Raw genomic sequence first — 11,145 nt, forward strand, 5'->3', positions numbered from 1 at the left:
CTTGTTTCCTGAGATCATCTGCTTGTAAAATTGTCTTCCAGACTTTTATTCTAAGGTAGTGTTTGTCTTTGACATGGAGATATGTTTCCTGTATGCAGCAAAATGTAGGGTCCTGTTTATATATCCAGTCTGTTAGTCTATGTCTTTTTATTGGGGAATTGAGTCCATTGATGTTAAGAGATATTAAGGAATAGTGATATTACTTCCTGCCATTTTTGATGTTATTTTTTATATTTGATTGGTTATCTTCTTTTGGGTTTGATGAAAGAATGTTACTATCTTGCTTTTTCCAGGGTGAAGTTTCCCTCCTTGTATTGGTGTTTTCCTCCTATTATCCTTTGTAGGGCTGGGTTTGTGGAAAGATATTGTCTAAATTTGGTTTTGTCATGGAATATCTTGGTTTCTCCATCTATGGTGAATGAGAGTTTTGCTGGGTATAATAGTTTTGGATGGCATTTGTGTTCTCTTCAGTCTGCATGAGATCTGCCCAGGATCTAGTTTTCATAGTCTCTGGTCAGAAGTCTGGTGTGATTCTGATAGGTCTTCCTTTATATGTTACTTGGCCTTTTTCTCTTACTGCCTTTAATATTCTTTCTTTGTTTAGTACATTTGGGGTTTTGATTATTATGTGATGGGAAGTATTTCTGTTCTGGTCCAGTCTGTTTGGAGTTCTGTAGGCTTCTTGTATATTCATGGGCATCTCTCTTTTTAGATTAGGAAAGTTTTATTCCATAATTTTATTGAAGATATTTGCTGGCCCTTTAAGTTGAAAATCTTCACTCTCATCTATGCCTATAATCCTTAGGTTTGGCCTTCTCATTGTGTCCTGAATTTCATGGATGTTTTGGGTTACAAGCTTTTTGCATTTTGCATTTTCTTTAACTGTTGAGTCCATGGTTTCTATGGTATCTTCAGCATCTGAGATTCTTTCTTCTATCTTTTGTATTCTGTTGTTGATATTTGCATCTATGGCCCCTGATTTCTTCCCAAGGTTTTCTATCTCCAAAGTTGTCTCCCTTTGTGATTTCTTAGTTGTTTCTACTTCTGTTTTTAGATCCTGGATGGTTTTGCTCAGTTCCTTCACTTGCTTGTTTGTGTTTTTCTGTACTTCTTTAAGAGATTTTTGTGTTTCCTCTTTCATGACCTCTGCCTGTTGACCAAAGTTCTCCTGTATTTCTTTAAGTGATTTTTGCATTTCCTCCTTATTCGCTTCTATCTTTTTACCCATATTCTCCTGAATTTCTTTTAATGATTTTTGTGTTTTTCTTGTAAGGGCTTCTAACTTTTGATCCATTTTCTCCTGAATTTCTTTAAGAGATTTATTTATGTCCTTCATGTGTTCTTGTAACAGCATTGTGACCAGTGATTTTAAATCCAAATCGTGCTTTTCTGGTGTGTTGGGGTATCCAGGACTTGCTATTAACGGAGAATTGGGTTCAGATGCTACCATATTGCCTTGATTTCTGTTAGTAACGTTCCTACATTTGCCTTTTGCCATCTAGTTCTCACTGGTGTTAGTTGGTCTTGTTGTCAATGCAGGAATCACCTGTGCAAGCTGCCTCCTTGCAGCCGGCCTCCAGGTGCACAGCTGGCCTTCTGCACTGCCTAGAGACAGGGCGCTGTGGCCCAGGCTGTTCCTGATCCCTCTGATCTTGATTTAACTTTGATCCTCTTTCCTGAATGTATTTGTGTATATATTGCTGTGGCACAGGGTCAGCTCTGGAGGTCTCCTATCCCAGCTCATTCCTTGGTTCCTGTGTCTTGAGGGTTCTGGAAAGGTCTTTCTGAGCAGAAGTGGTGGTCTTACCTGTGCTCACAAGTTTGTCTGCATTTCTGGGAAGCTAATTCTCTCCTGGTGGTATTTGGATATGGAGTGCTGAGGTACAGGATTAGCTCCAGGAGCAGAGGGAAACCAGAATGCTCCTGTCTGGGTATCATTATTTTAAAGAAAACCTTTCAGTTCAAATGTTACTAGAGTTTTGTGACTGCATCAGCATGTTGTCATTCATTCAATTGGACTCACAAGGAATGGTAAGCTGTGGTACTATGGTCCTCGTGTGCAGTTAGAGTGGTAGCACTGAAGACTGGTGGGTTTTGTCACAGTGGTGACACTTCTTAATTTAAGTGTTTTTCCCCAAGTGCTGATAATAAATACCGGGCTATCCTTCATGCTACACAAGTGCTTGACCGCTGGGATGCAGCCTTAGTCCTTCTCGTATCCATGGCGACATTCTTCCTCGGTGCCTTTAGGAAGTTTCTTTGGGAAGGTAACATTTTTGTGTTCTCTCTCTCTCTCTCTCTCTCCTCTATTTCCTCTACAGTTTCTTTCCCCTCCCTCCCTTTCCCTCCCTTTTCCTCCCCTCCCCTCCTTCCCTTCCCTCCCCCCTCTCCTTCTCTCCCCTCCTTCCCCTCCCTCCCCCCTCCCCTCCTCCCCTCCCCTCCCCTCCTATTCTTCCCTTCCCTTTCCTGTAATGTGTTCCAGGTTTTTCTTTATTTCTCCCTTTTCTCTCGCATTTCCTCTGTCTTCACCTTCCATTCCCTTACCTTTTGACAAAGTGTGTGGGGACAAAGATAGAGCAGAAATGGAGGGAATGGCCAACCAATGACTGCCACAAATCGAGACCTATCCCATGGGGAAGAACCATTCCCTGACTCTATTACTGATACTCTGTTATGCTTGCACATAGGAGCCTAGCTTACCTTTTCCTTGAGAGGCTCCACTCAGCAGCCAATGGAAAGAGATGCAGAGACCCACAGACATTAGGGAAGGATTAAGGAACCTGAAAGGAACAGTTGACTCCAACAGAGTCAACTAACCTGAACACCTGGAGCCTCCCAGAGACTGAACCACCAACTAAGGAGTCCCAAAGAGGCACCAGACAAAAGTCTTTAAGGAAATATAGATGCTGATGGTGGCTTAGGTACAAGAGCCTGATCCTCTGCCCCTGTCAGCCTTTCTTCAGTGTGTGGTCCCTCTGGGCCTTGGACCATTTAGCAGCAAGCAGTCGCCTTGCTTCAATACTTATTCTTTTCCTGTGTCCTAATTCTGGATTCTTGCTCCCACTTTTTGCCAGTAGGTGGCAAGAGAGGCCTGGGAAAAATATCATGACCAACCATGAGGATTAAGGAAGTCAGTTTATATCTGGTAGGGTTGCATCCCCTGAGAGAGGCAAGGCCTCAAGGAGGTCTTTGATGGAAGCAAAGAATTTCTTTGTAGACTTGCCTCAGGCTAGAGAGAGGGTTATCTTTGAGCTAGATTTCTTTCCTTTTAAATCTTGCAAAGTGTATTTATCTATGTATTAACATAGACACAATCACATGCCTTAACCATGAAAATTCATTAGCTCTTCTTTGCATGCCAAAGGTTTTAGACACTTAACCATGCATGGGTTGACTGAATCCCAATAAGAAGTCAGGATTTAGGATTAATCAGAACTTCTGACAAACAGCAATTAGCAATTGAGGTTAGAAGTCAAGAGATCAAAGTTAGTTCAGGACATCAATAAAAATAGGTGGTCAGTCACAGAGACACGGCTGAGAAGAAAAGAATGCATCTTGTGTTGTCACAGGAACCAGCTGTTCGATAACCCGCTCTGCCTTGGACCTGTAAGTCTGTTCTTGGCATCTCTGTGCATTGAAGAGCCTATGGGTATAGAATTTGGAGGCAAACATATTTAAATTTGAGATTCACCTACGTTACCTCTAAGAACTGTGATCTCAACACAAAACACTTCTGAACCTTGGATGCTCATCTTCTAAATGTGGCCATTGCATTCAGACCAAGGAGTGGTGTCAATATTAAATAGAAAGGACTCTGGTCCCTGGAATCAAATAGTTGCTTAACAAATATAATTCTTAGGAAAGTATTCATTTAATGATGAATGATACAAAGAAAAGTGTCTTGGTTAGGGTTTTATTGCTGTGAAGAGCCTCCAACCACAGCAACTCTTTAAAGAAAAACATTTAATTGTTGCTGGCTTACAGTGTCAAAGGGTTAGTCCATCATTGTCATGGCAGGAGACATGGCAGTGTGCAGGCAGACATGGTGCTGAAGGAGCTGAGAGTCCCACATCTTGATCCACTGCTCCACAGGCAGCAGGAGACTGTATATGTTACCCGGGGAGCACCTTAAGCATGTGAGACCTCCAAGCCTTCCTGTATATTTCCTCCAACAAGGCCATACCTCCTAATAGTGCCATTACCTTTGGGCCATACATTCAAACACATGAGTCTATTGGGGCATTCCTATTCAAACCATCATAGAAATAAAGATAAAATCTTTGGTCACAAGAGAAATAATCTTCATCAATTTGATACTTAGGAGACATCTCATAATGATAATGGAAGATATCTATAGGTACATCTAATATGTACAGTTTAATCTATAAGAACATGTGGAAAAATAATACTTGGAATGTCTTGCTTATCCTAAGGGGTAAGTGACCTCAACCCAAATACAGCATGATACATTTTTGTTTGTGGTAGGTGGCATGGCAGGCAGGTACATACTCAAAATGAATACAAATGTCCCAAGTGCAGAATAGCTTAAAAGTGACAAGAAAACCATGCCTTAGCATATACAGTTGTGTGTGTGTGTCCTTTGATAGCTGCTATTTTATTTCTATTCTAATAGTTGCAATATGTGTTCTAGCCCAGACACATCTGGCTTTATTTAGGAAGAAAATAGAGATATATATTCAAATCATTTCTAGATATACTTTAAAATCAAACAAGAAAGCTGCATCAGGGAGATCAGACACAAGGAAGAGACAGTACTCTCTTCTTGGCTTTCTTCCCAGACCTTCCATTCAGAGATGCAGAGTGTAACCTCCCCTGCCCACACACAACAGTATGAGCTGTAGAAAGCCAACATGGCCCAGGGGACAGAATTCCTTTTGTGTCATGGCTAACCCTTAGGTCATTACATATAGAAATTCTGTTTTTAAAAATGTCATCCCTCTAAATCTCTTGTGCTTCAATTTATTGATACCCTTCAACTAGGACCAGACAATGACGATCGGTTGGTTGAGTGTACTTACTGTGGGGATCCTTGCTTCCCCCTCTAAATCTTGTGTTGGAACTTTGCTGGCAGAACAGTCAGTCACCTGTGAGGCTGAGATGGCATGTTTTACCCTCAGCACTGTTCCACAGAAGGGACCGTCACCATCACCACAGCCACAGGGTCCTCCTGACATCATGAGCTTTGTACATCCTTGGGGATGTACAAAGATAAAATACGGAAATGAATCCAAATTTTCTTAAACAGGAACTTATAAAAAATTTTCACAAAGTCTTATGCATTTCAAGGTCTTTAATTTACTATGTGGCTGAGGATGGCCTTGAACTCTCAAGTACAAGGATTACAGGCAAGTACTACCACAGCCAACTCCTGAACAGTAATTCTTTTTTTGTTGTTGTCTTTTTGTTTGTTTATTTGTTTTTCCCAGGCACGGTCTCACTCTGTAGCATTGGCTATCTTGGAATTCTCTCTCTGTGTAGACCAGGCTGACCTCCAACTCACAGAGATCTGACTAACTCTGCCTCCCAAATGCTGGGATTAAAGGTGTATACCATCTCAACCCGGCCTGAAAAATAATTCTTAAAACCATCATATGATTCAATATATGCCAGTGATGTCATTTATTTATACAAAGGCCAGCTGTCTCAGTTAAAACACATATTTTTGCATTGCCTATTTACTTATAAAATGTGACTGTATTGAACCATTTCTCTGAAAATGTCACTTCACATCAAGTTCATGGTTTGAAAAGCAAGCAAGCAATGCTGGTTTGATGTAAGAGGAGACTGGAGAGGATTTATGAGGGCGACATTTCCTTTGTTCTTTGGATCAAAAACCCAAATGTCAGAATTTTGATAAACTAGAACATTCTTGACTGACTGTTCTGACCTCTGGCCTAGAATCCCCAGTAGCCTCAGAGGACTGTCTGTGGTTTTGTGTTTTCCATCTCTGACTACCCTTTCTTACCCTGTGTCACCATGACGCCAATGGCAAACTTCATAAAAATACTTATTTTATTTTCCACGTACTTAGACGTCTTTGACCAAATATGGAGCTACTCAGGAAAAATAACACCAACTTCTACTCATCCAGTGAGATGACTATATTTTGGCATTTTTGAGACTGTATGATTGATGGGATGTCTGTTAAGAGTTTTGGTATACAAAAGTGAGAGCTGCTTCAGCAAGGAGTACAATATCCCCAGTGTGTGATCCCGCATTCTCTAAGTCCTGCCTCCCCCACAAGTCCATTTGCAGTAGCCCACAGTATCTAATAATCAATATATTAGTAAACACTTTGGACAGATGGCCATAAAACAAGAGCTTGAAAGGTCAATGATTCTGAATGTTCTTGGACACACAATCTTAGGAAACCTTATGATTTCCATGAAAATGTTAGCATTTCTAGATTTTGATTTCTGGGCATGGTGGCATATACCTATGCTCCTGACGCTGAGACCAGAGTGACGATTTTGAGTTCAAGGTCATGTTAGAGCTACACAGTGAATAGCGTGAGCCACACAGTGGTATGCTATCTTAAAAAGAATCTAGACTTTGACTTTGTTATCCATTTATTAAAAACAACAATTGCTGATTTTACTGAGGATTTGCTACAGGATAGATATTAGACTGAGTTGTTTTACATGTGGTAGTCAAATATCTTATAACAATACTATGAGGCAGAAGCAGGTAACTAAAATTCCATTTTTCCTCTTAAGAAGAGGTGGAACCTGGTCCTACATGTGAGGTACTCACAGGGTACAGAGGGGAAAAATGTTTTGCTTCTGAGTTTAGTTTTTTTTTTTAAATATTTTTTTTTCTAAAGAGAGCAAGGAGGGCAAGCATCACTTGGACATTTTCAATAAGCATCAGGATCTTCCTTCTTTGCAGACACTGAAGCTCAAATCAGCATAACGAAGCCAGCAAAAGTCTAGCGGCAGGAACTGGATTGTCATAACTGTCTGCATCCTTCCTTAGGTGGCAGTGAGATTTTCTGTCTAATGTTACTTTCCCATGAAAACTTCTGGAAGCAGTGATGTTACCTGGGTTTGGCTTTGGGCCTTCTCCCTTATCTGTATACAAACGTTCGGTAGTTGCTTTCCAGTTCTACTCTGATCTGGCATTGAAGGTATGCATTTAGCATCTAAACATTTTTACTGGACGTCTGTAACTGTCTCTTTTCTCCCAGGGAGATCCAATCTGACTTCCCTTGACAGATTTTATTTACTCTTCAGACAGAAGGTCAGAAAAGCCACACGAATGATGGCTGATTCTGAACACTCGTGGAATTTCTCTTGTTTGGATTAAAATGGTTCCTTGTTTTCAGCTGTGTGCATCTTGTGCCCTCCTGTCCGGGTCAGGTTAGGATTACATTTATATGATTCTGCTGCCTGGGGAACTGGAGTCTGTGGCCATCCACTCTCGCTTAGGACAGTTTATTCTCCTTCTTCATGAGCATCCTTCTGTTCTAAGGGACTCTGCATCCTTTGTGGATAGAAATAGCACAAGTTGGGTCTCTTGATGGGTCAAGAGCGAGTTGTGGGGGAAAAATCAGTGAGAGGAGAGGATGCTGACCAGAGAACAGCATAGCAAGAGGGTTTGTGTTTCTATAACCCATCACTTCTCCCCTCCAGGACACAGCTGAGCTCACTCTTTAAAAAAAAAAAAGGCCAGAAATGTTTGAATGACTGACCTTCTAAGAGCTGTAGGATCTTACCTTAAAACCAACCAACTAATTCTTGCTTGTTCTTGTTTCTGGAAAAATTAATATGCTAAATGATATTTTTTAAAAAGCCATTCTAACCAGAATTGTTCTCAATCAGTGAAAAGTGGGTAAAAGTTCAGATTCTAAATGTAGGGTGATTAATTAATTTCTGTTGTTCTTTGTTGTTGTTGCTTGTGGAGTCCAGTTATCAAATTTAGAGACAGATGACGATGGGTGTAGTTCATAGCTTTAATTGCATTACAACACCCCCAGGTATGACAGGAAGGGAGTCATTGGGACAGAGCCATAAGGACGATGAATCCTACTTCCTGCATCAGTGCTCACTTGAATTTTAAAAAGTTACCAAGAGTCCCTTTCATAGTCTCAGCCTGGTCATTTCCATCATGGTAGATGTGGCCATCTGATCTTCTTTCCCTACTCCTGTACCAAGTTGCTAAACCAAGAGAAGCAGAAAGAAGTTTTAAAGCAATGAGGTGCTTCCACTAGGAAGAATCCAAGCCCATGACTGCATCATGATCTGCAAAAATTAAAAATGGAGTCTCCTGTTTCTGAGTGAAAGTACCCAGTTGGTTAAAGAACATATATAACCTTGTGGTAACTTTTTCTTGTGTTTTGTGTTCATAAGCTACCTGAAAAATTATCTCACCACTGCCTTTTTGAGACAGTTAGGATAGGCTTAAATGTCCTACCAGTATTTTCTGAGAGTGAAGTGTGCGTATGTGGCCAACATCTGAAGATCACTCTGTGGAACACAGCTTGTGATTTGATTTCCACATTATGTTGCTGACTTTTCTCAGATCCCCTCATACCCTGTTCTCTGCTTTGGATCAGTGATTCTTAGCCACTTGGCAGAGATCTGGGTGATGGGTACAGTATATCTCATCAGACATCAGGAAGACCAGTGAATCTGAAGAGACTGGCCATATTTCTAATCAGGCAATACAATTCGGATAGCAGAATTATTTTTACAGAAATTCAAAACATTGCTGGACCATAGAGGAACTTCTGCATAGAGAAGTTGATGGACGAGTCAAACATCAAGTGCAAAGAGCATTTATGATGCCATCTCCAGGTAGCGAAGGAGACTTGATGGAGCTCTTGTCACCCAAATCTTGGTTTACTTTTTTCAAAGATCTTTTATCAATTGCCTTTGAAGATTAAAGAGTACAAGGTTGGATTCCATGATGCTTGGATGGAAAGGTAAAACAAATGGGGAAGGGGACTTTAGTGTGTTTCTGGACAGATACTCATCTTTAAACTTTTGCAATGTTCTCATTTTTGGTAACTGGCCAAGTACTGAGTGCTTCATGGAATGCAGCACTGGAAAGACTGGAGGGTTGCTGAGAGGAAGGAGAAGAGAAAGTATAAAATGGGAGATAGAAGGAGAAAAGAAAGTATAAAATGGGAGAAAATTTCATCAGAATGGATTTTAATTTTGAACAAAGCAAAACAAACGTCGTGTACTGTGGTGAGATGTGCCCGCTGTCACATGACTCAGGCCCAGGGATATGGGAGGCTGACATAGATGATTGTCTTGAGTTTGGGGTCAGCTTGGTCTACTGCCAAAGGCCTTGCAGGAAGAATGACAAAAGGCTTTAGAACTCATGGAATGCGGCCCGTGGGTTACCACAGTTGCATGGGTGAGCCTCCCTGTGGCACGTGTCCTGAGGACTTCATACTGTTAGGGAGTTCTACTCTGCTGCCCTCATATCCTTCTTAATCTAAGAATTATATGAAATCTTTGTCCCCTCAGAGCAAGTCTGCTGGGTAACTTCTCTAATCGCTGGCTGCCATTGGCAGGAGCCCCTGTAGGTATCTGGATCCACCCCAGTTAGCGTCTCTAAGCACTGATGCCCTAATGGCTGACTGCTCAGTCCACCCTCTGGTGCCAAAGCTGGCCTTTGGCAGTCTATACAGCAAATTCCATGTTAGTGAAAGCAAGACCCTATGTGAAACAGTGAAACAACTCCACCCCCACATAATTAACCAGGCTTCACTGTGAAAATACAGAAACCATTCTGAAAGAGTTCAGTTTCTTGAGCATTAGGATCAGGAAATGCTATTCTTGGTGGAGATTCTGGGGCCTTGGATGGCACAAATAAGCTAGGAGACACGTGTCAGCTTAAATTGTCTCTAGTCTTAATGTCCAGGGAGACCAAAGACTAGGCAACCTGATCCTGAGACACTAGCAAACTAGGTCAGTGGGTTAGGAATCTAGTCTTCTTTTTCAGGAAGGTGGCTGCCCACTTGCAGGGTGGAGATCACTAACTGGGTGCTGAGTGAGGAAAGGATTCAGAGCAACCTCTGAGGGCAATAAAGTTACAAAGTCACAATTTAGTGCACAGAGGAAACCATGGTGCTGTGGAAATGCACTCTGGAGGAGAGTACCAGATCAAGGGCAGACCAGGTGACTGCATGGGATTTGATACGTCATTGTTGAGCAAGTCAGTGGGTGGTGAATATGCTAGTTGATAATGTGTGATTCTTTTATTTGCTGGGTCCAGGAGAGAAAGACCTGGAATAGGAGAACCAAAGGGAAATGGAGCTGGCTGATGGAGACGGTGAAAACACAGGAAATACATTACACATAATATATTGTTACATATTTGGCTTTTAAGCATACGTAAAACATAGGAAAGTCCATGCTATCTATCTCAATGGATACATATTGTTTTTATGACTATTTCTTATTATTTAGCTCCGATTGGCCATGAGCTCTCTATGTAGCTCAGGCTAGCCTCATGGTCCCCTAATACCCCCGACTATAGTAATTGTAGTGAAACAATTTACATCCTTTTAAAAATTTTATTGGATATTTTCTTTATTTACATTTCAAATGTTATCCCCTTTCTTGGTACCCCCTGAAACTCTGTATTCCATACCCCCTGCCTCTGTGAGAGTGCTCCCCCCAACACCCACTCCCATCTTCCCATCCTGGCATTTTTCTACACTGGGCCATTGAACACCCTTAGAACCAAGGGCCTCTCCTCCCACTGATGTCCAGAAAGGCCATCCTCTGCCATATATGCGGCCAGCACCATGGGTTCCTCCATGTGTATTTTTTGGTTGGTGTTCCGGTCCCTGGGAGCTCCAGGGCCATGTGTATTTGTTGGTTGGTGTTCCGGTCCCTGGGAGCTCCAGGGCGTCTGGCCTGTTGACACTGTTGCTTCCTCCAAGGGGCTGCAAACCCCCTCAGCTCCTTCAGTACCTTCTCCATTGGGTACTCCCACCCTCAGCCCAATGGTTGGCTTTGAGCATCTGGCTCTGGCAGATCCTCTCATGAAATAGCTAATCAGGCTCCCGTCAGCATGTACTTCAGCAATAGTGTCTGGGTTTGGTGATTGTATATGGGATGGATCCCCAGGTGGGGTACTCTTTGGATAGTCTTTCCTTCAGTCTCT

Source organism: Apodemus sylvaticus, chromosome 13 (genome assembly GCF_947179515.1).
Source record: "Apodemus sylvaticus chromosome 13, mApoSyl1.1, whole genome shotgun sequence".
NCBI lineage: Eukaryota > Metazoa > Chordata > Mammalia > Rodentia > Muridae > Apodemus > Apodemus sylvaticus.